The 26,267-nt window shown below is 35.3% G+C and overlaps 1 protein-coding gene across 4 annotated transcripts in view; it reads left to right on the top strand.

Annotated features, from left to right (window-relative positions):
* Positions 1–26,267, top strand: part of syt1a (synaptotagmin Ia) — a 310,241-nt gene that overhangs the window by 154,981 nt on the left and 128,993 nt on the right. For 2 of the 4 annotated variants that reach the window (XM_088922848.1, XM_088922846.1), the window contains exon 3: positions 887–962. The gene's annotated coding sequence lies outside the window, so the exon portion shown is untranslated. Of the gene's footprint in view, positions 1–886; positions 963–16,808; positions 17,036–26,267 lie in introns of those variants that run through there. The other 2 variants (XM_088922847.1, XM_088922849.1) reach the window with 2 other exon arrangements.

The raw sequence follows: 26,267 nt of genomic DNA, 5'->3' as shown, positions 1-26,267 counted from the left end.
GATGTTTGTAAACTGCAGGCATAGCTCGTGTCTTTGTGACCTGATCTCAATTAATATTTGTTAGTTTTCTCCTCAAAATATTTTATGGTCTACATCTGTGAGCTGAATAAACTCTTATTTAGTTTATTTTTTTAAGATGTTGTGCCTAGGCTAACTGCATTGAGGTTTTTTTTTGTAGCCTTCCAACAGTTTGCAACAAAACATATACATGTAGAAGGCTCCACGGCCAAAACACGTTTTCTTTCTTCTCTTTTCAGCATGGAATAAACCTATTACTTGTTCATATACATGTAGAGTCAAGCAATACTCTGTGCAAAGTCAACATTCAAAAACTCAGTGGCATTAATAATATTCATGAATGCTTGAATATACAGTAGCATTCTATAATATTCTGCGATATTCACCATACAATCAAGGATAATGAAGCAGTTTATTGAAACATACAGGGACAAGTCATAGTATAAAAGTAAAGTAGTCTGTAGTGGAGCAGTGTGATAATCTATTCACACTACTTCAACACTGTATAGCTTGTGTTGAAATCAACTGATAACTATTGACTTTATTCAAAGTATCATTAAGTGCAATTTTGCTTCGGGGAATAAACAGGTTATTTGTGTTGATACGGTGCCTTGGGTACTACAGGATATGTATAAAAATGGGTTCTACAAACACCATTTATAAATATACAAAAATAGTTTCCGAGGCTTTTAAAATCCAATGAACATTAACAATTTCTCTTTCATTCCACTACCTTAATTAACATTTACATGTGGATCTTTTGTATTTTGTCTCTGTGAAATGTATTTTCATTTTTCCTTCTTCCTCCAGTTTACTATTATTATTTAAATAATGTGTTTGCTAAAATGAACGCCTATTTTCTTTCCAGGACAGACCAGACCTCCAGTATCTGGTGTGAAGCTCGTGTCCTGTTTCGTTTTGCAGTGGGTGCCATTGAATAAAAGGTTAGTTTATGTTCCTTTGTGTCCAAAGCAAGATAAATGAATTGTTGATTTGTTTCAGTATAAATGTCAGAGGTTTGGAAAGGTCTGAATGTGGTGTCCCTTTGCCTCAGAGCCTTAGGATCTTTGGTCTTTGGGGGTCGTCATTGTTAAATGCCAACTTTGCCAGGCTTACAATGTAAGCAACTACAGCATAATATAACCTTTATTGAATTATCTTGCTTTGAATGTGTTGTTTATTATAAGATGTTTACTGATCTTAAACATAAGGTGGGAGAAAAAAAACATAATATTATCTTTAAGTACCAGATTTTAGTACACTAATAGGATATTCCAAGTCGACTACTATAATTTATGTTTATTCCTTTTGATAAAAGTTACTATATATTTTTAATGGTAAAAACGACAATATAGATTTGATGCTTAGTCATACCTGGAAAGTGAATAGTACAGCACTACTCAGTGGACTCCCATTCCTGGAACAAATGAATCTCTGTCTATTGAAAGATAACAGATAAAAATACTGGTGTTTTAGACTTTGGACTCCAAAAGATCTACCGAAGCCCTTCCTTAGTAACAAGGCTGCATTTTTTTCTATTTCTTTATTCTTCTTACTGGTCCTTCAAACAGGGGTTTTGTCAAAAGGCAGAAAACCTCTTCCTTTAGGACATGTTACAGAAAAAAAATTCAAGTATTTAATTAGATACTGTAAAGTATTAGTTTGAACTGATATTGTAAAGGCAACATCGTTGAAAATACAGTTTACTGCAGAAATGTTACTGTATGTTTCAAATACTACACTGAATCACACTTCTCTTCAGAAGTTTTTTGTATTCAAGGTTATTATCATCTTATTTAATAAAACAAAATGTGTTTTTCATGCTGAAGCCTTATCGTACAGTATCTGTATTATATGTTATTTTTATTTTAAGAGGCTAGGTCATGCTTCAGTATGCTGAATGCAGTAACAGTAACATTTTTTAATTTAAAAAAATAAAACACAGACTAGCTTTTTTCAAAACCATTTTCCAAATGATTTTCTAGAAAAATGCAGATATAAAAGTAGTGACACAACCAAATTGAACATAGCTTTTACAAAACAATTTTATTGTTTATCAGTGAGTGCAATAGGTTTTTTTAAACTGTAGCTTCTTAAGTGTACTAGTAACTTAAAGACTTGTCAGACCAAATACACTCTAAATCCCTTTGCATTTGTAAAATTACTGTATGTTCATCTTTCAAAATATCTTTCAGAACATCATTTCAGAATTGTTCAACTTTTAAGGCACTACAATTTCTTAGGTTCTAACTTTCATCACAGTATCATGAAACCTGTATAAAGTGCAGTTTTGTAAAATGTTTTTCTTGTAACTTCTGAGCAAAGGACTTGCACTACCTGGGACAATAGTGCTGTTGTTTGGATATACTATGACGAAACACAGTAGAATACATATTTTATGTTGGAATGAAATGATGGTTGAAAGTCTGGTTCAGCTTTTTACTCATTCTTCACTGTTTGAAAAGAAACTCTAAATAAAGTACCTCCAAGCTCAAAGAGGTAGGATTGAAAGGGTTTTGAATTATTTTGCATCACACATGTTTGATTTTTCTTGAAATCTTTCAAGCAAATAGGGAAACCTGGAATCCATTGACTATGAAAATTAAGAATATGTTGCACTTGTGATCAATACTTGAAAATTTCAATCTGATCTTTTGCATGAGGTAGAAGCAGACAAGCCAAAATAATCAATAGCAATAAAGCACAAGACAACATGGAGCCTTTTAACTGGAAATATAGAGGTCGATTTGCAATAAAAGGATGGTTATGTTTGATTACAATTGCAAACCCTTAAAAAATAAAAGTAATTATTACTATTGAAAGAGACAAAGTCTGAAGTTCAGTCCCACTTTCTCTTAGTAGTATTATTTAATACCAGACTTTTGATGGAACATGTAACAGGGACGCTGTCGCTACGAGGGGAGTTTGGTTTGGGTTGCATGGTTACGGGCTGCATGTACTATATGCACATCGATCTGATTACACGCCTATGGGTGAAGGTGTTGTTTATGTTCATGGGTGTGTTCTTGGATTGGTTGATATGTGATCACATGAAGGTTAATATTTTATAGGTTTGGATGAATGTTTTTTTATCTCAGTTCAATGATGTATGGTTATTGGTTAACAAAACTCCCCTCAGGAGCCTGTAAAACGCAATATGTCACTGATGGGTAGGTGCTCTATACTGGAATTGTGTTTAGGAGACTTCAGGTTACAGCCTCCTCAGAGAAGTGAAACAATGGGAATGCATAAGGAAATGAAGGAACAGGTCAGCAAAACTGCCACAACTGAAATATGGGGAATAGAGGAACCTGAATTTATAGGTTATGTGAGTCTGAAAAAGGAGTTGTGGGGGTACAGCTACAGAACACTATATACTGTAGGTGCTCCCGTGCTGAAACTGGATTTGTGCCTGATGTCTTTTTCACTGCAGTGGACTATTTGGAAACCCTCTGTATGTCCCTTTATTTAAACACCATGACGCCATATTAGAATCCTGAGAATCTTTTCTAATTTCATATCTCCCCAGGCTACTATTAAAGATCTTCAAAATGTTGGGGAAAGCTGCCAAAGCCATGAAAACTGCTAGAATCCCTACAGAAAAAAAGTGAAAGAAATGTATAAAGCTTTCAGTGTGTCAAAGATAAAGCCCGTCTGTTTCTTGGTGTAGTGGAGATTATATCCTTATACGTACTTACTGTATATGCATAGGTCCCTATGAACAGATATTCACATGACTGTAGAAAAAAGTCATCCGTATCCCAGAACTGTTTTCGCAGTTGAATTACTGTATTTCAAAATTATACTGTACCAGTCAAATTCAGTTTGATTTTCCCAGTGGTCTCCTTTTGGTCTGCAAAAAAATCTTAATTTTTTACATTATCTAACTTAGTTTAATTGGTAAAAATAGACTATTTTTAAATAGTGCTACACATAGAATCCACTCTTTCAAATACAGATACTTACAAATGATGAGCTACTGTATGTTTGTCTATGATTTAAAATTAATTTGAGAAAAGAGTACAATATATCTACGGCAATTTAAATTATTTTTTAATTACTCTTCGTCTCTGTGTGCTTTATTTGTAATACAATTACATGAGCACCATTCACTGCACAGATATTTCCGGATCATGATGCTAAATAGCACTTAGTATGTGAATTCTTTCATGTCACCTGCTCTCTATAGGTTGAAAACTGCTCAACAAAATATCGACTTTATTTTTCTGTGAAGGAAAGATGCAAAAATTGAATGGCTAAGTAAGCTGAGGCACCTAGCTATCAGGAATGGTGAAAAGGTCATATTTCCTGTGGGATTGATTGTAACCACCCTTCAAATGAAAATTAAGTTTCTAGCCAAGGGAGGGGAGTAAAGATCAGCTTCTGTTTCTCAAGAAAATACAAAGAACATAACAGCCTAACTTCAAAGACACCTTTTGACCCAATGAATATACGGTAGTGACCTTTAAATGATGTTTTACTTCTACCTATTTTAAGCTCAAGCAAATCTGAATTTAATTTTCAAATAGTAATCAGTTTTTCCCACTCAGTCTATTCTAAGTACAAAATTCTAATGTTAGTTATGTGTATAGTTTGGTCAACATAAATTGTACAATGTCTGAAACTGAGCTACTTAATGATTTAATGATTTAACATTATTAATAAATTTAATAATGATGGTATTATGAAAAATGAATGGGTTGGAACAAAAAATTACATGTGTTACATGAGTTGTAAGATTAGAAAAATTTTGAATGATAATATGTTCAATCAACGGTATGTCACTAGTACATTTTGACAGTGTAAATAAAAGATGTACAGTATCAATGTTGTTAAAACTGATCTTTGGTGATTATTCCATTAGAATATGCGCGTGAATGTACAGTACGAGTTTCAAAAAATGTGTTTTCTTAGTAGATTTCAGTAAGCTGATCACTTTGCTTTTGAGTTTTGATATCATTGAATAAAACTTTTTATTTCATATCTGTAGCTTCTGATGACCTTTAGGTTACAGATGGAAATCTCTAGTTTTGTTTTATGCAGTACAGTACTGTATGTAACTACTGTAGATGTGACTCGTAATATAATATCAATAATATAATATAAAGATGCACCATACAATTATTACACGTTGGTGCTCTCAGCATTAAATGCAATGCTGCTGTAACATTTTTCTCAAATTATTTTTTTGCAAGTCTCTTGATTATTATGGAGGAGCATTATGGACGCCACAGCCTGGGTTAAATCACATTTGTTTGTGCTCGGAACTCCACTCCCTCTGGAGGCATAAACCCAAGTAGAGAGTTGTGACTCCAGGCGCTTTGCAATTTTTCATAGTTATTACAGATGACATATCCAAAGTGGCAGAAAGCAGGCTGTAGAAGGGTATATGCATTAGACAGATGAAAGAGATTTTTTTTTCTTTCATTTTCTCATGTGGTGCTGAGGTGTATCTGTGAAGGCCTCAAACAAGTTTAGTTACTGAAGGAGGAAAGGTTAAAAGGAAGAATAACACCTGAGCGATCCAGTATGGCACTACGTTTTAAAGCCTCTTTAGCACAACAGACATATTTATGATTTAAAAGAAAACAGGTTGGAAAAGTCGCCGCTGAAGTCATCCAGATGGAGATAGAAAAAAACCTCGATTCGTGCTCACACAATCTACTGTATGTTTTTTTTTTCAATAGCAGTCATCATTATTTCCTTCCAGCTGCTTTGTCATAGGAAAATGTCAAACTGAAATTCTGTCTGCCAGCAGGCTATGAACAAGATAACTCAGACCATATGACCAAAATGAGCCATTACATTGCTGCCCCAGAGCACCCTCCCCTCTAAATATATTATCAGGGGAATGGCATGTATCCATGCTGTACAGAATGGGAGAGATTTCCAAGGACGTCTTGAAGGTAATCTCTGTGGGACATGTGTTATGCTTCCATGTCTTGCCTGTGTTTGGCCACCACTCAATATGTTGAAGAAGTGTTTACATAGACAATAACCTGTTTAAAAACCAAGACTGCCCGTAGTGTTTCTGTATAAATTGTATTTTTTTCTAAATTGCCTCTGGCCAAAAATTTTTTTAATGTTATTAGACAGACCAACTGCCTTAGCTGCATTTGGAAATATTGTATTCGACTTCTATGCTCTCTCGTAATCAGTAATCAAGTAAAATCTCATGTTATTCCCCAGGGACACTTGATGTAAACTAAAAATGCAGTTTTCTTTATCAGTATTTGTTTTACTCTCTGGGTGTTTTAATAGCATTCTGCCCTTTGCAATATTTACTGATCTCCCAGTTATCATTTGAAGGAATATTTTTGGTTTCTGTTACAGTGCAACTTACTGTATATGATAATATAATGTACATTTTCAAATGTAATCATGTATTTTCTAACATGCTGTATTTGAAAACAAAAATCACACTGAAAGCTTAATAGCATTGCACAGAGAACATTTATATTTGTCCAGAAAAGAACAGAGTCACTTTTATTCACATCCCTGCAGTTAGTATCTTCTAAATCCTCCATTTAGTATTTAATTACACTGAATAAATGCCTCCTGTAGTGAGCTGTAAAGGTTTGTCACTTGTGATGAAAACCTTTGACCATTCTTCCTGCATTGCTCTAGGCTCTACAAACCCTTTGGTTTCCATTTATAAACTGCCCTCTTGACTTTGAACCACACATGTTGAATTGGACTGAGCTCTGAAGAATGAGACATTTATTTTGTGTGCAGTTAACCATTTCTTGCTTTGGATGTGCTGTACTGTATGCTTTGGATCAATATCATGTTGGAATGTCCATACCTGACAAGCCTGAACTTCTTGGCAGTGAGAATAAGGTGTTTGGACAACATACCTTAGTATACTATATGTGGGATGTCATTATTATCAAACCATATTTGGCCCCTACTATACAGTATTTCTCTGTGGTTATGAGATAATTCTCGATGGCAAATATGACTTTTCTCTGTGCATAGCTATTACAGTATAGTGATTATAAAGTGGTTTTAAACAAGAAACATAATGCAATCTGTAACTCATCTTTTTATATAATGTTATTTTTCTTATTTTTTTGAGGATGTCAATATTGTACATCTGAAAAGCATTGTAGGTAAGCATTCTAGACAATTCTACAGCAAGTATTGTTTTGTATAATAGTGGTGTGTGCAGGAAAGAAGTTTGCTTTTTATATACTGTTCAAAAGCACAGCATATACACTGCACAGCAAAGTCATAATAATTTGCTCTAATTTAAATACAAATAAAGACAACATAAAGTGGACAATGTAAGCAACCACTGAAAATCTCTGACAACAGTTTGATCAAAGAGGTACTTGTGACAATTAGGGCAACTTTGTCTACAGTCCCACATTCTGCAGATGTAGTTGAGCAGTGCCATATGGTGTTATACAGTGCTGTAACAGATTAACCTAGGTGATGTCACTTAGTAAACAGGAGGCTTTGGGGATGTTCTTGTAAACAGGCCTGGACACAGTTGCAGATTAATTATTGTGAAATCCTGGTAAGTAAAATATTGGGAGTATATTAAAAAGCAAAATACACAGCGAACTGAATGTGCTTTTTGTATAGCTTCCCTTTTTTTGTCAGTAGGAGAAGATAAGTGTAATATTTTGTCAAATTATTTTTTAACAGAAAGGTAATTTGTGTACATGGTCTAATGGAGACAGGAATTTATTTTATTTCTAATTACTTCTGAGTGACAGGTAATTTGGATCGGATTAGTACACTAACGTCAATGTATTCCAGGGGAATGCAAGATAATTTCAGACAGTTGTGCATTACTTTGCATAGTGTTATATAGTTTTTAAAACTTGTCAAGGTAAAATGAATAAATAATGTGTGGTAACACCTGTTTAACTTGTGCTTGCCTTTTATGCAGGCAAAATCTTTAAATCTACAGAAGGTTTTCCCATGCAAATGTGATTTACATATTCTAAACACCATATAATAATTTAAAGTTTCAAATAGAGTTTTTAGATCACATAGCTCACATGTTCCAGATACAGGAGTGGAAATAAGGCATTTCTTAGCCATTGCAGTTTACTGCATGTTTAGATCTATCAGAACTTGAAAATACTGTATTTATAATGTCCAGTGATACAAAAAGCTTTTATTTTATTATTTACTAGTGCAATCACAAACCAGATTGTCTGATTGTCTGTGTGGGTGCCATGCTTGTGAATGCATGGAAATCATGGCATTTAAATACCAAAATAAGTAATTGGTTGCATTTTCATTGCATTAATGGTTATTTTAAATTATTATCATTTTGAAAGAAACGGTTCTTATTATTCCTTGTAATATATGTCTGTATGTAAAATATAGGCCATAGAAAGACCAATTTATTAAGACTGTCTCAAGAGAGTTGCTGAAATATGTGAAAGGATGAGCATTTTTATCATTGAGGCTGTGATGGCCCCATATTTCTTAAAAGAAATTCTAATTAATGACTCTACAGTTCATTACATGTTGAGGGCTTTCTTCAGTTCAATGATTCTACCTTTCACATTCACATATGATCAATGTCCTGACTTGACATGTAATTGTCAGTTAATCAATTAATCAATTAATTGTGAGGATTGAACCAAAGCTAAACAGTACCATTAAAATTGATCAGTGATCATGCGGGTATTGACGATTCCTTATTTCTCATATTGAGTTAGATTGGCCAAATGGTTTATAACATTTCTTGTGCTCTTACTCCTGTTATAAGCATCCATTATGTCGGGTTCCCAATATTAACAGTGATATTTATCCTTCAGTTCTGACCTCTAGTGCCCTATGTGGAAAATTCTCTGTCCTTCTGCCTCCACAATTGTCTTGTTTATTGTGGATGTAACAGCAGTTTGGTTAACACTTTATGGATATAAAATAAGATATTCCAGTTTGCTATATACAGTATACAGTAGACAGCTGTGGAGTGTGGTGTAAAAAAAACCCTGTGCCACCTACTGGAGACAGTACACTTTAGTGATATCCGTCTTACAGCTGTCAAATGTATAGAATTAATTTTTTTCAGTGTTTGTTTTGCACTTTCTGTATTTTGTTTGGTTTTCCTCTCTTTTATTCAGCAAATCATAGTTGAATTCTCATTTTTCAGAAAAAAAAACTTCTTCTAATGTACTGCTTTTTCATATAGAAAGTGTGCATCGCTTCCAGATCAGTCATATGTGAAAGGCTTGTGTGTAGGTATCTGTTGCTTGACAGTAAGTTTCACATGTATGACTGTGTGCGAAGCACTGCTGCCTCCTGTTTCTCTGCTCTTGTAGAGCAGCTCATCTCCCACACAGATAAAAGGCGGCTGAATCTGCCCACTCAGTGGTCACCTACAACATCAGAAGTGAACATGGAAGAGTGAAGTCTCCACTTTTCTTATTTCTCTTTCCGTTAGAAAGGCAAAGAAAAAAAACACATACTGTACAGTACTTCAGTTCTCATTCATTCTTAATGTCTTTTTCGTTGCACTTTTTTTGTGTATGAATCCAAATTACAGCGGTCATTTATTTCAAGTACCTCATTATGTAATTATGAGGCTTTTTTCAATTAATATAATTGAACACTGCAATAGACATTTCAATACAGGTTTTCTGATGTTTACAGCTCATATAGCTTGCTGGGATAGGCTCTGGCTTCCCTGCAACCCTGTATTGGATAAAGCAGCTAGAAAATGGATGGATGAGTGGACAGCTCATATACTGTAACAGAGTTTTGCAGTCAGAATCTGTCTGTCTAAGTAAATCTCCCACAAGCACAAACAAGGATGTATTATTGAACTCTAATCCCCTAGAGTGTATATTTATTTTATAAAGGACAGTCACTGGTTTTTGAAAAAGGTGTAAACTGAAATATTTTTTATCGATTGATTTCTAATGATTCTACAAAGGTATTGTTGAAGCAATATTAAAATATCAAGTATTATTAAACCTTAACAATCTCATAACTTTTTGACACGCATTTAAAGGTTGATATTTGTGGCCTAGCAGAATCCATGCATTCTGAATAGTCAGTTAATTACTAATCATTGCAACAACAACAAAAAAAGAATTTATTTTTGGTGTAATTAAACTTGAAAATGTTATCCTTTATAGAAGTAAAGGCACAGATACCACTTTCCAGTCTGCCCCACTTTTGTATCTCACTTACAAAAGAGATCACTTATCCAAGCAGTGACAGGTTATCTCACTCTCCCTGCATATTAGACTCTGGTTTCTCTTCTCACTTCTCTCCTGCACAAGTGCCTAATCTTAAGAGTTGTTGTTTGTTAAGTGTAGATAGAGAACTTCACACTCACTTCTCTTCATTTTTGGAGGTTGCAGTGCTTAGTGCAGTGAGTAGATAGTAAATTAATCCCCCTCACCCAACTTTGACAAGTAGGTAATAATTCTTATTACCTTTACTAGAGTAAATCCTAAAATCCACTCTTGTCCATGGGATAAATTGGATCTACTGCTTTGTTACCATGATTAAATTGTTGGGCCAGTTGGGGGAGGAGGGCTTCTGGGCTTTAAATCTATAATTTGAGAGCCTCCACAAACAAGGAAACGTGAAGCTGATAGATGGAATGTGTAGAAGGACCCAAGAAAACCTGCTATCCTTTCTCAGGTTTAACATTTGAATTAATAAAATATAATATCCTATTATTATATACTACAAAAACTGGAAGTTTCTCAATGCAGTGTGAGAGTTCTGAGCTGGATTGCCTCCCATCTGAACTAGATCCCAACATTTCAAATATTTTCTGTCCACAGGCTAAGAAAATGTTCTGTTCACCCAGAAAGCTGCTTATTCCTTACAAAGGTTGTTCCATCCTGGATATTCTTCTGGACGCCTAGGGCACACCTTGGCCAGGATGCCAGTTCATCAGAAAGCAAACACATACAAGCATACAGGGACAACAGTAATTTGCTAAGCCAGCATGTCATTGCAAGGGGAATGGAAGCTGAAACGTTCAATGAAAGACCAACCAAACACAGTAAGAACATACAAACTCTACACTGAAGACCTGCAATTCTGGAATAAGACAGGAACTCATGAGCTGTGAGGCTACACATTCATGCCATTTAAAAAGAAAAAGTAAATAAATAAATATGCTAATTCTATGTTACCCTTTCAGTTTTTTCACTTCTTCATCTTGGTTTTGTAATACATGGGCACCCATGACATAGGCAGGGTATGACGTTTGTGGAACAAAGACACAGCTCAGTATGAAAGAAGCACCTGCTAAATGTAAAATAAAAAAAGCTTCTAAAATCAGCCTTCCATTCTGGGAGGATAATGCTGTTCTTTAGTCACCATCAACCTCATGCTATTTGGAAGTGTAGTGGGAGGGTAATTAAACGATCACAAGTAATTAAGAAAAGTTCAATTGTGGAACAAATTCAGGTCTGGGTTTTGTTCACTGTGACTCTTCTGTAGTTTGAGTGACTAATAGACACTGTTTGTGTGCAGATGTTGGTCTTGTAATTGCAACTCTTGTGTTAAGGAAACAATCAATTGTATTTCATCCTGTTCTAATTGTGTGATGCTGACGTCTATCCAGAGAAGTTTTGCTGTCAATTCACATTGCTTAGCTGGTATAGGCTACATGTAAACCTGGTCTTTATGTTAATTAAATCAGAAAAATTAAGTTTTCATTCAGTAAGTATACCAAATATGAAAAAGATAAAGGGCCGGCATAGTTACTGCACTTGGAAAAAAAACCCTGCAAAGTCTGAATAGTTCCATGGCAGATGATTGTAGATTACAGCTTATTAAGACAGGACTTCTTGTACAGCAAGATACACTTGGTGTAGAAAAAAAAAAGACAAATACATCTTGTGATCTTCTCCCCGGGAAACATAATTGCACGATGACCCCAAATATGATGAATGTCAGTAATTGTAGTGACAAGTTCTGTACAGTAATATTGGCCTGTCATTGAAGCTGTAACAACTACATTACAGCAAATTTAAACAATAGTATTGCCTTCTTTAATGGCTTTTTATCACTGTCATGATCTTCTCTTTTTAATACTGCAACTAATGCAACAACTGTGTTCTAAATAGTTTTCCACATATTGGGTTATCTTAAAGTGCAGTTTTACTTGACCAATTAACAAGCATTTAGAAGTTAGCGAAACAAGGAGCCAATCTGAATCCCTAGTGTAAAACATTTATAATCAAACAATGCCTCTAAAACTGTCAAATTCGATCTAAGTGCACTTTACTGTAGCTCATGAATATTGTACTGTATGTGGAAAAGTGCAGGGGAAAAATAACTTTGGATTTCTTCAACCCATTATTCTGGAGAAATACTCTGTTCCCTTTAAAAAGATATTTTTGGTGATATGCATTCTTTCACCCTAAAAAGGGATAAATTTGTGTTTTTACTTCCCTTTTGATCTCCTTCAGTATTGAAATATATTTTATTGCCTCTGCATAAAAATATATAGGTATTTTGTCTCACATGTCAAATTTAAGTGCTGTCAAGTGCTTGTTTTCCTTAATTAATTGTGCATGTGTATGGTCCAGTGGTTGGGTTGTGTGAACCATTATTGTAATTGCTAATGTTATGAAGTCTGATGAGCAGTGCAGAGTTTTACATGCAGATAGCAAAGAAAATGTACTATAGATCCAAAATGGGAAACACTGAATTTGAATTTGAAGATACATATGAAAAAGATTATGTGATCATGTTGACATCTTCTAGACTATGTGACAAAGCAATAAAAGCAAAATGCTCAAATTAAGTTAAAATCAAGGAATACATTTTATATTCTACAGTACGCTAGTAAGGCCTCATTCAGAAAAATAATTGGTGCTGTAGAATCAAGTCCAGAAAAGAGCAACCTTGGCTTAAAGGAATGTCCTACGCTGATATAATGATATGTTATCAAAAATAACTATATGTTTTTTTTCATATTTATTTTCACTTTAGCATCAGCAATTCATTTTTGTTATGATCATCCAGTGTGGAATTTCCAGTTCTGTGTTTTGCACTTATCAGTCCATGGAAGTGTAGGTTACCTTACTGGATGCCTCCAATCCCACCCGTCTTCGAACTATCATCTCCGTAGACAAGCAGCACAGCCCTGCGCAGGAAGTTCAATTGCTCTTGTAGGAGAGAGGTATCCCTCACTGACGGCACTGCAGGGCTTCAAATGACCAGATGGTCACAGGAGTCACTGTGATACTGAAAGCTAAGAGAGCTCTGGCAAACTAATCCTACCCTACAATCAGTGGTATTCAGCCAATGGTCTACCGCTGCTTGGGCAGTCCTGGTCTCAGTCTGCTAGCGACATGATCCAGACTCGAACGCATGATTACAGAGCTCAGGAGTGTCTCTTTACTGGTTGAGCCACTTGCAAGTCCCAGTTTCTTTTTTTTAGTTGGAACAGTATGAGAGTATAAGGGGTCCTGATTCAAATATTGAAAATCATCAAATCTGCTAAAAAAAAACAATCCAATGAAACTTCTCCAGAACCAATAGTTAAACATGAGCCAGAGAACACAAGTTGAAGCATTTTTCTACACAAAGGGATGTGATTGCCTGGATCAGTCTGCCCAGCCATGTTGTTGAATCTGTACCCTGGCTTCTCTCAAGAAACAGATGGATGACATCCTCAATTAGCTACTAGCTACCAAATTGGCTACATGGGCCAAATGGTACCCTGTCATGTGTAACCTTTGTTATGTTCTTATGTTAAATGCATTAGTGAAGATGATGCATTTTAGAAAATAAAAAAAATGAAATAAGATTCCTCTTAATATAAAAATGAAATAACAATCAAAGGGCATGGCCCAAATACAAATGGGAAATCTGCAACATACCAAAGTGCATTTTGTCATAAAAATATGCATAGATCTTGTCAGGCAGGAGCCTCAATTCAATATAAAGTCTCTTTTCTCCATAAATCCTCAATAGAAGCATTCAGAATAAAATGGATCCTCTCAGTTTCCATCTCAGCTTTAAACACTGTTGCTTTCCTTCAGATATCTGTAACATATCAGTTAAAACCCACCTGCATTTGCTTATTAAGATCTATTGGACTGATTTTGTCAAATGCTGGCAGTGAAACATAGACCCCACTGCTTGGTTTTATGTAAAACTTGGCAGCAAAGCACTTGATTTGTTAATTTCTTTTTTAAAGTAAACCAGCTGGCTTCTTCTCTGCATGAAGCAAAACTGAGTGGAAGATAATTTCAAAAAGATATTTTTGCTTCAGGACTGTAGTTGCCTTCACATATTGGCAAGAAAATTCTACTGTTCTTCCACTTATCAAAACTTCCAAAAACTGTTTTCCTGTATTATCAGAAACAATGAAGCATTGAGATATAACCAGTTCATCAGCTCTTTGTTCGGTTGTAAAGGTGATTTTCTTATTGAATGGTTACTGAGGTCTGAGTCACTAATTTGTAATGTATTACTATATTTCAGAAATGGAAACATCAGAATGTATAGGATCCCTAAGAGATTCCTGGAAGAGTAGAAATGTGTTTTTTTTCTGTTTAAGACATTAAATACTGTATGTTATTATCGCACAAAGGTAGAGATTACAGTTTTTGAAGTAGCCATTCCAACTACAGTACATTTAGGTCAGTTTGATTACGTAAGTATAAAAGGTCCAAAAAAACATTTCTCAGATGTTTTCTTGCGTTTCTGTTTTTTATGTCAGTGAGGAATTTTTGACTGGGAAATCACTGTTTTTTTTATCTGCAGTCTTGTACAATTAGACTGGGGACGTGTCTTAAATAACCCCTCAGAGACAGATAGTCTGAAATCACATCCAGAAAATAGAAAAGGCTGTCATGGAAATTAGGATCAGTCTTTGAAAGAGGAGCTGAATAGCAGACAAATACGAGGTCACTAAAAGTATAAAGAATACAATTAATCAACCTTATCAGGAAGAATTTTCTCAGTACCTATCGAAATGTAATGCATACAAGATTCAAATGCTATTTTATATGGAATTTCTCATTTTTAGACATTTATCCAGATTATTAGGATGTATATACAGGACTGGTGTGCTTTGAAGTAGCATGTTATCTTTGGAAAATCCAAGGGGGTCGTGTGCCCTCTGCTCATTAAAATCTGGCAGTTTTCATCTGACCTTTAAAACCGTGGGGATCACAGGGTGGTTTTAAGCCCTTATATTCCCAAACTGCTAAAAATGCCATTAACTGATTTTTTATATTATGGGCTTAAATGCATAGCTTCCAGTGAACAGTGAACATGGGAAGAAGTCTCTCCTCTCTCATGGTATATTTTTTGTTAGGTTTAATGTATCTCAAAGACTAGGACTATACTCATTTAAAATTTTAATGTGCTGCAAACATAATTAATGACTTTGTGTGATGCAACTGTGATACATTATAGTATTCATTATAGTGTATTTTGAAAGGTGTGGCTGTGTACTTTGAAACTGCAGGTGGACAAGCAGCAAAACAGTCAATTATCTAACTGGAGTGCAATACAAAGTCAGGCCTGTTTCATCATATCTTTGTTTATGATAGGTCAGCTTTTATTGCTTAAAGATGGAGATCTAAAATATTCTAATTGCTTTTGTAATCTATAGCTGCAGAAAAAAAAACACTGGCAGCACAGACCAACTATTTTTAAAATACCATTAATCCTACATATAGTTAGAAAGGTCATTATATCAAAATGCAATTTCCTTCTTGATGAAAGAGTGTAAGATCAACCAAATCATGTACCGATCTCAACAACGCACGTCTGGAATGTAAAACAGCAATTTTTAGCCCTGTTTTATATGTACTGTATATCCAATTTTTTGTATATACTGTATTTTGTCCAGTTATCCAAAACATCAAATATAATAATAGATTGGTATGGTACATGAGTTATAATTGGATTTAAATGTATGTTTGTTGTATTTTATTATTCTTTGTTTAAATCCTGACAAAAGAGAATCCAGGTGTTTTTCAGGTTATATTTGAATTTCTTGGGATTCTTTACTTACTGCCTACAAATTGTCTTGAAATCCACATAAACAGCTTTGGTTACCCATACTCTTTGAAGGGAATGTGTGTAAATGTTACATAAAGATATCATTCCTATATAGACCAGCTTAAGCAAAATAAAACTGCCCATATGGAATGTGTACAATATGGCAGAAACTAGGTGGCTGAGATTGTAATAAAATGGCAAAACCAACCTGACCAGCTGGAAGGCTGTCACTCAAGCCAGCAGCATTAAATGTTTAGTTGGTCTGCCAGTGGTGGACATGATGAGCAGTATCACATTGTGATCCCAAGCAATGGGCCAAGAGCTCCAGAGTATTTACTGACACAAGGAGAGTTCCTATTTTTAGAAAAAAAAGCCTCTATGCTCCCCTGTTTTCTGGATTGTTTTAGCAGAAACAACCATGAGCAATCATGCAGGAAGCTTCCTGGTGTTCAGATGAGAGTTGATAAAGAAGACAGTAAAAAGAGAAGCAATAGGTGATCTGTATTTCTCTGCACTATTTACAGTAAGTTGGAGCCATGCACTCTATTTTGAATATGGACAATGCTGAACAAGTAATAAATACGTACATTATTTATGAGGTAAATGGCTCATATCATTGGATAATGTATCTCTTTCAGTGTGTACTGTATGTGGGCTGCACATCTGTCCACCCTGAGAGTTGTGAGCAAGCACCCCGAGGAACGGCATTAGCATATTGTTACTTGGGGAATGCCCTTGAATGTGCTTGAGTAGCTGTCTTGAGTAAGAGACGTGAGCAGCATCTCTGAAATAAATAATAAAAAAGAACAGAGAGGGAGGAGGGAGGGAGGGAGTCAGTGAGAAAGAGGAGTGGAAATGTGTTTCAGTTTGAGAAATTCAGAGCTGTTTGCCAGAGCTCAATATTGCTGCTTGTGAACCTCAGTAGAAAAGGGGCATTGTTCAGTGCTTAACAAAACAACCAGGGTCGGACTTGAGCCTGTGCAATTGAAGATCCTCGCTAGCCACTCATCAGAGCTGTGAAACAGAACAAGGTGGTTTTGTGCGCTGCCAGGTAAGGAGATAATTATTCTTGGTATACTCAGACATATTGCTTTAAGAATAATTTGTATCCCGATGGGGGACTGATCAGAGGCATAGCTCTTCTAGAGATGTGCTATCTACAGTATATTTTTGTCTGTTCTTATGACAAAAGACTGTTGCCGTTTCTGCGTGTTTGCCTTCGAAAATATTTATTAGTGATAGAACAGATTGTGTGTATTTGTGCATAATGTAACTGTCTATGTGGGGAGAAAAATTCTCAAATTTCCCTACAAACTCTTGACAAAGAAAGAATGTGCGAATGGCCCCACAATTTAAGTCACTTTTTTCTAGGAACCAACCAGCATCTTCTTTAAATTAAAATAAAATGCCCAAACTATTCATTTACAGTAGGTCTTACTTTCAACCCATGGCTTTATTTTGACAGAGTAGAGAACAGTAAGTAAAAATAGAAAGGCAGTCAATGGGAAGCCCCCAAGTATAAAAACAAACGTGTGTGTTTGTAAGGGAAGATGCATGCTTGACATAACATTTGAGGATGATTTAAAATGGCAAAGCAATAGAAATGTTAACTATGACTTTTTCTTAATAGCAGATGTCAGGGGACATTGTGTCACTTGTCAGTGTTCACAATGCGATCTTTCTGATGCTCGAGCACAGAGAAAAACAGCTGGGGCTCTGAAAAGTTGAGACATGAAGGATCGTTCCGATATGATGGGAAATGCTTGTAAAAATAGCAGTGGTAGTAATTTATTTAAGATAAAGAATTGGGATATTTGCTGTCTGTGGCATTTTGTATTTTGTATTATGATATTTTGTAGGAATACAAAGTTAGGAATTCATCCCTTAGAAAACACATTTTCTGTGAATTAACATTCGCAAATAGTTTTACTCACCTTTGAGTATTGTATCTTACCAGGAGGAGACAGCAACGGTTACCAAGCGCTATTTCTGTTTTGTTTTCTGGGAAATCTGTTGTGGTTAAGAGGATAGGCCAAGTTATATAAGAGAAGACACAAATCCCTGCTGTTTTTGGATGTTTTAAATGAAGAATTGTGCTAGATGTTCAGAATCGGTACAAATGTAAAGCTTTAGAAGAACTGGGCATTCACTTGCCTACATCTAAATTGGGTCATTTTGTGAGTGTTGCGTAGTTAATGTACATATATTCAAACATATGAATTGTTTTAAGAATTATTACAAAATAGCTCAGTAGCATACAATGTTCATACAATGCCAGATAAAGTGTCCCTGGGTAAATGATACGATATTTTCTTTCTTCATGACCTAACACAAGTATAAAATAAAAACCTTACAGTATGCAGTATACTGCCATTTATTTATAATTCCTAAAATAATCAGTTCTGTACTGTTTCCTGGTTGTACAAATGAGAAGGCTGGTAAAAGAAAGTGTTTGTCATTCCGTTCTTGCATCCAGGAAGCAACTGACAATATTGCCCTCTTTACTTGACAGGCACTTCTCTTTTCCTCATAGGAGTAGAAAGGGGAAAAATTGACACCTTTATAATCTAATTGGCCAATGTCCTTTTATTTGCAGATTACCAGGTCTAAAACTAGTTGGTTGTTGAGCACTAACAGAACACTAGACCTCCCACACCCTTTGTTATACTGTCCTTGCAAGAAATCAAGGAAATCGTGGAAATAAACCAATGAGACTAATGCATTCATAGACACATTCAGAATAATATTAATGTGAATCCATAAGAATTTCACTTGAAGGACATGATGTGTGTATTCCAGGAAAGCATTCTTAGTATTCAGTGCTGGGCCATGACATTATTAAATCTCTATAGAAAATCATTTAGCTGTAGTGTTTTAAAATGAAAGAGAAAATAAAAAACGTAAATAAAAAAGATAGGTTCAGTTTACCTTTATTGTCTCTGTAGAGTTTGGGCAGGTTTATATGGAATAGAACTCAGGTCTATGGTTTAGAATTTGCCATCAATAATTTAATTAACAGTCCTTGAATTATTATAAGACAATTATTGCACTTTAAGATGCATTGTATTTTATATGAATTATGTATTATTGAATTATCTTACCCCCCCCCCTCCCTTTAGGATGTACAGTATATGTATATCAATCTATAAATATTGAAAGATAAAGAGATAACATACTGTATGTGTATGTTGATACTCCTGTCACAAGCTGTGTGATCTATGACTTAAAATTTCATGACATTTACAATTTTCAAAATAGTTGATGCCTTGATAAAGGAAAAGACTCTTAAGTCCATACGTAATAGTAATCCTGCTGACTATGAAAGCAGCTTCCCTGATCTTCATGTGGCATAGGGATCTTGTATACAGTATTGACATCAAATGTTTTACCTGAATTTTAATCCATTAAGTCCTAGTTTGTCTTTGATTTTCTTTCTTTCCTGCAGTATCAATATAGCTTCTCCTAGCTAAATCCTCAAAGGCTGCTTTGCACATTTGTATCAAGCTTCCACTCCTGCAATTAATCACGTACTGTAGCAGATAGCAAGGCATTGGAGAGAGTTTGTGTCTTCAGCTCAGAAAAGTAGTACTGGTGTGACTTGCAGGCTACATTACTGTCTATTTATCTCTTTCTCCTTTCTTTCCCACTGGTAGCATCCATAGTCTCTACAGTAATTTGCATGCTTCTAACAAAAATGGGAGCCTTTCAATGTAGGCAAATTAAATTTACAGAAGTGAGTTAGAGACATAATCTCTGATAGCATTGTTTGTTTTCCTTATAGCTTTTAGAACCAATGTATCATTCGGTAATCTTAAGAGGTGATTCAGCAGAGTTAAGTGACATAAGCTTGATGTGACTTGATCTTTTTGGTGTATACAGTAATAAATCTTTATGTATCTCTGAACACCATTATGATAAAGCATGGATATGATATGTCTGTAAATTTAAAAATATGTTAAAAGTGTGCTCTGTGATTAAGACATTAGATGAAGAAAAGGGAGATTTAATGTTCTGCTGTTTACGAAGAATTGTACCCGCAGTGCAAACAACGTGAAGATACTATGATTTTGAAATAATGTAAAAATATAGCAAGATGAGACAAAACCCTGTTTAGATCTGAATAATATATGTAATCATATAAATATTGCGTGTAACATACTGTAAAAAGCTTTCTCTCAATCATTTATTTGTACACTGCAGTTCATCCCACTCGAAAACCATTTATTACGATACAAAAAATGTAGAAAGTGGGTTGTCATTAAAGACATTAGGAATAAACATAAGGAAAGAGCTCTATTTCTTTCTTTGCCAAATCATATTCGCTGCAGCTTCTGTGTGTCTCACAGCCTTCACAAAATTGGTTTTGTTACAAATAATGCTATCATTTGGCTACAGTACTTCCGTATAAGCTTTCAGCACAACAGCTTTACCACCTCATCTTATGGGTAGTGGCTGTCGATCTAGCCTGTCATAGCAATAGTGAGTATAGACTAACTTTGTGTGCTCATTTGACTTGTTGAAACAATCACTTACCTTTTGTGCTTTTTAGAGAGCGATATCAGCCATCAGAATTATGAGAAGCTTCATAGACGTCCCCTAACTACATTAAAGAACCCTTGTAATAAGTATTTAAGGACCATCTAAAGGGCCTTCGCGCAAAAAAATGAGAGCATCAAATCATTACTAAAAAATTAAAAATCATATTGCATTGCATGGTAATTGTTAAACTGTCCTTTTCGTATCAAAAGGATGCAGTCTGCCAAAACAGTTAAGGCTCCACTGATTCTGTTTATTGCAAGTACTATAGATCTCATAACTTACTACTCATGAACAAAATCCCCATCATTAACTATACCAATAAATTAAATATACCTTAAGCTCTGGATGAAACTGGAAGGTTTCAAAAATTGTACTGATGTACAGTACTTGTAGTGATTGTGTCACGAACACGGACTGAAATCCGTGTCAGATCTTATAGAAGACCCTATGCGATGCGGTAAGAGCTGGAGAAAACAGGAGGCGTGGTAAAAGGGAAAACACAGGGGTTTAATAGTGCACAAAATAATAGTGACAGTCCGTGAGACAGTGTACGGGGAAGACAAAACGGCATCCAAATCCAAACGGGTCCAAGGGCAGGTCAAAGCACAGTCCAAGAGTCCATCAACAAGGAATCCATCCTGGGACGCGACAAAGTTAAAATCCCCGGGAGGGGGGAGCACACGGACAAACAAAACATGGAGGTCCAAGGGTGACGGGGCGAGATCCTCCAGACCCCGGGCTCAGGAAGCGGGAGGTGTTGGGGATGAGGCCTATGCCCTCAGGAGACGGACGTAGGGTTTCCTGGTGCTAGGCGGGCCTCGCGACATCTTACCCTAATGATGACCCCCGAGGACTGGAGGAGCTGGTCTTTAAATAATAACTCTAAAAAGGCACACCTGGAGAGCTTAATCACACGGTCAATAATGAGAGCAGTGGAGCGCCCTCTAGGGAGGGATGTCGGGCGTGACAGATTGTAGTACTTTATTATTAATCTTATATTAAAGTCTATAATGAAAATGTATAGCATTTAGGAAATATTTGTTTTATTTCTTCCCAATTTTGAATCGTAGCAATGTCGTATTTGTGAGATATATGGGACAGATACATTTTTTATGACAAAAAATGGAGACCAGTCTCAACCATGATATTGACCTGACCCTAATATTTGGAAATTCTCTCAGAATTGTCTTCTTATGAACCATTGACAGATTGACTTGCAACTTGGCTAATTTCATGATCAAAGTTTTACATTTACACCACATTAAAATTTGCTACCATAGTTTTTATCCTTGAAACAGATCATAAGCCATTATAAGAAATGCAGCCATTCGCACAAACTGCTCCTGCTCAAAAACTGTTAGGTCAATTAACACCCGACTTTATAGATCACTTTTTTGTACAAATAGGATGAATATACATGTATATGAAAAGTGGTGCTCCAGCATAAACCATAATTCTTTTTCTTTCTCAATATTGAGCTCATCTGATGTACTGTCATTCCTTTATATACCAAAATCGCCACTTGACCTCCATTTTGTTCTCACAACTCAAACTGTATGCGTCTTGGAAATGCTGCTACAATTGAATCAAAACTTGGATTTCATGAACATTGAAATGTGCTCCTGATTTGATCTTCAAAAACTGCTGTGATAAGTTCACTTGCGGTTTTGCCCCTCAGGGCAGTACAGTTATACAGTACATGACAAAATTGGATTCCTCCATTAACTAGAATGGCTTCCTGTCCATCATTTTTCTTCTGCAAAATTCACCTTGTCTTGGGAACCACTGCATTAATTGACCTGAAACTTTATGAGGTTCCAGCACACTTCAAACCTGCAGCTTACATATTGCAAAGACACTTTTCACATCCACAATCGGTCATCACCAGCTTATTAAATTGTACCTTTTAATGATAGCTCCTATTCTATCTTGCTATTCATTCCTGTTTGGCTAATAAATAAAAACTGCTACACATAATTTTACTAACAAAATTAATCTTTATACAGACATGTCCTAAGATATATTCATAATAATAATTCAATATAAATTGAAATAACACCAAACCAATTCAGAATGGCACGCATAGCAAAAGAACAAAAAATAACAAGATAAGAAAATAAACACAATAACTAAAATGACTGAAATTGAATTGTGGACGAAAGTCAAACAAGCTGTTGTCAACTGAATGTGGATGGCATATTTCTTCCAGTACTTTCTGAAGAAGACTGGTTGCCCTAGCTTTCTGTGAAAGACTTACTGCTAGGGAATCAAGACATATTTTGAATGAAAGAAATATGCAAAGAAATACAAGTGATTGGACATTTGAACTGGAGCATGAAGTGTCTGAATTTGAAGTGCATGTATGTTAAAAGTTCTAGTTTGTTCACAGCAAAGTTGTCCCTGTAGCCACTCCAGTTAAACCATCCATCCATCCATTTTCTAACCACTTTATCCAATACAAGATTGTGGGGGTCTATCCAGACAAGCGATAAGTACAAGGCAGGATCCACCCTGGATGGGATGCCAGTTCGTTACAGGGCAAACACAGACAAACAGACACACTCACACCATGGCCAATTTTCTCAGAAGTCAGTTAACCTACTAGTATTTTATGGGACTGTAGTAGGAAACCGAAGCACCCAGAGGAAACCTATGTGAACACAGAGAGCACCCCAGGAATTGAACACAGGGCTCCAGCAAGACAGCTGAGCCACAGTGCCACCCATAAACCACTCCAGTTAATCTAAATAGTAAATATGAAATCCACGCCAATGGTGTGACTAATTAGGAAAAGGAAAAGTAATCATGATGATTACTGTGGTCATTCATAAATTGATACATTTTAAGAAAAACCTAGACATACAGATGAACATAACAGCTTGTAATGGCAGCAGTACTACATTATAGCCTAATCTTGTCAGATGTCAGAAACAAGGCAAGGCTGGATTTGTTTGTAGTGGGAAGAGAGACCACTATTTGAAACCAGGTTGCTGCTGCAGTGTTGATGTACCAGTAAGTGACAGTCTTCTCTGTGGACCTGAATAACTGAAACCTATAATCCAATATGGTGATGGACCGGCAACACAGTGCTGTAAGAAGCACCATCCTTCAAATGAAATATTAAACCAAAGTCTTCACTACCTGATCATTAAAATCCAATGGCACTTTTCAAAAGCCTAGGTGTTAACCCCAATGATAAGGCTAAATTCCACTTTGGACTCATAATCGGGCCTATCTATTTAATTCAACTTCTAATTGGTTGCAATTTGTTACTTCTCTACATGATCTTCTGTACAGGGGGCATCAGGTGGGAGCTACATTTCAATAGTGGATGAAGTTGTTCCTCCTCTACTTGTAATATATATATACAGTATATGTGATGCTTCAGAATGAAAAACACTATGTATATCCAATTAATTAAGTAATTGATTCATTGATCAGTAATTACAGTACATCATTAGATTAAAAGGCAATTCAATAAGCTAGTAATTAGAAGGAAATCCACCTGCTTTACACTATAGTATAATTTATTTTGGATAACCCATAATTCATCTTTGGACCACACTTGAAATACAGCAGTAAGCCTACATTTAACATCACTCAACACACAAAAAACAGGATGAGATTAGAACCAGAGAGCCCTCTGAAACAAAATACAAGGGTAAAGAAAGTCATGAACATTGACAGGCTATTATATACAATTTGATAGAGGCAGTTATCTTATAATGTCCTAAACAATGAAAAACTAAACTACGTACATTTTTTAGAAAATGTAAAAACTGAAATGTAAAGTGTAATAAATAAAATTTCCTTCAGCAAGTCAAATGGGAGGGGGTTATGTATAAAAAAGTAATGATTTGCACAAATAGACAATCAAAGAACTAATCAAAACACTTGACAATGGATCTATAGTTGCTGGAGAGTCTAGTGATGCAAAACACTTGTGTGTTTTGTATATTTTCTTTTGCAGGAAATGTTTAGTAGACAGCATACTTTGAAAGTTATTGCCAAAAACAAAACATATGAGTTGTAACATATCGTAGTTTTTTTCAGTAATATTGGGACAAATAACGTCCTGAAAGCAGACTAACTTCTTTCAACTATAAAGAAAGTTTATAAACACTGCCAAAGTAGAAAAAAATATTAGTCATTTATCTGTTGACAAATTATGTGCAGGTATGTGTTCCTGGAAAACAAAGACATCTCAATAATTTGTCACATTCTCCTTTAAATCCAATGTTTTACTAACTCAGGGATGCAAGATTAAATGAATGTCAATAGCCGTGTACATTGGTCTGTTAATCAGTGTGCTAATGCACATAATTTATGGTAATAGCATCACTAATTGAGATGATTAAAGCAATGCAATGAAATGGTTGTTAATGATTGCTCCATTGGTGGCTTAATGGGGACTCTATATCAGCATCTTGGGGCTGGAGGACTTAAATACAATTACAAAACCAAGATGTACAAAATACATAGCCTTGGTGATAAGTTATGAAGTGTAATAAATCAGTCTTTCTTCTGTATTGTTTATTTATTGGTTACTTTTGTTTTACATAAAAACTGATTTTATTGTGTGTGAAGTCAAATTTTCATGGCCTTCTAGTCCCCAAAACACTATTCTTTATTCTGCCTGAATAAGAATAAATGTCCATAATACTTTATCATCTTACTTGTAGCTTCTGTATGACAGATATGTTGAACATATGTTCAAGCCTCTTTCATCTTCTCTACAAAAAACAACCATATGCTTTATATGATTTCAAAAAATGTAATAGTGTCCCCATAATTTCACTGCATTTATATTTCTTTCTCTATCATGAAGTTTTTAGTTGTAAAAGCTTCTTCTTGGACAAAATACGTGTGATACTCCTCAACTCCTGCTTTAACTTGGATGGGATGAGTGTGCTCAGCAGAAAGAGCACTCCAGTGATAACAAAGATCTATTTACTTTACAATCAATATAGCAGTCCCCTGAAACACACAGTACGTTTGCCTTGCATGAGTCATTCTGAAGGAGTACTTTTGAAGCTACAATTACTATACATCTCAAATCACTGCCATTTTACCAAGAGAAGAAAAGGATAAAAAACAAGGAAAAGTAGCTAGACAGAAATCAAGAGAAAATTATGGCTTGCAATTGCTCTGCAAGAGAAAGCAATGTGAAGTGTCTTTTGTGAAAAAAAAATAACTCCTCTACCAAAAATTAGCCATCAAAAGTTTCTTTTCAAAACCTCAGCAATTATAATGATAAAATATTTATACTGTCAGTACTCAAATTACTGTCAGAAAATTATATCAAAATACTTTTTTTTAGTTTGTTGATATTGCAGTATGAATGTTTTTTTTTGTTTGTGTTTATGTTGTGGTGCAAAAGTTTTTAGTTTATTGGTGTACATTGCATTTGTATTTTAACAACATCCTGAAGGATCAACTATTGAGGCTCCCATGCCTAGTATTTACATAATGAAAACAGCAATAACAGTGGAAGCTAAAACACAAACAATATAATATGGCTCGTAGAACTATTGAGTTACAATGTTCTTTCATAACACACAAATACACCTTTTGGAGTAAGTGCAAACGAACCAGTCTCATCTCTGTCCACATATCCTAATTCAAACAGCTTGTATAGCATAAGTTGGGCAACTGCTTGTACAAAATTGCATTGTTTGGAGGATTGTAGTTTGCCAAATATCAATGGCCTGTTAACATATGCGACCTGAGAGGCAAGGTGCTCA

Source organism: Atractosteus spatula, chromosome 8, assembly GCF_055471065.1.
Source record: "Atractosteus spatula isolate fAtrSpa1 chromosome 8, fAtrSpa1.hap1, whole genome shotgun sequence".
Lineage (NCBI taxonomy): Eukaryota > Metazoa > Chordata > Actinopteri > Semionotiformes > Lepisosteidae > Atractosteus > Atractosteus spatula.
Note: the sequence above shows the minus strand (reverse complement) of the source record. Positions and strands in the feature narration are given on the sequence as shown.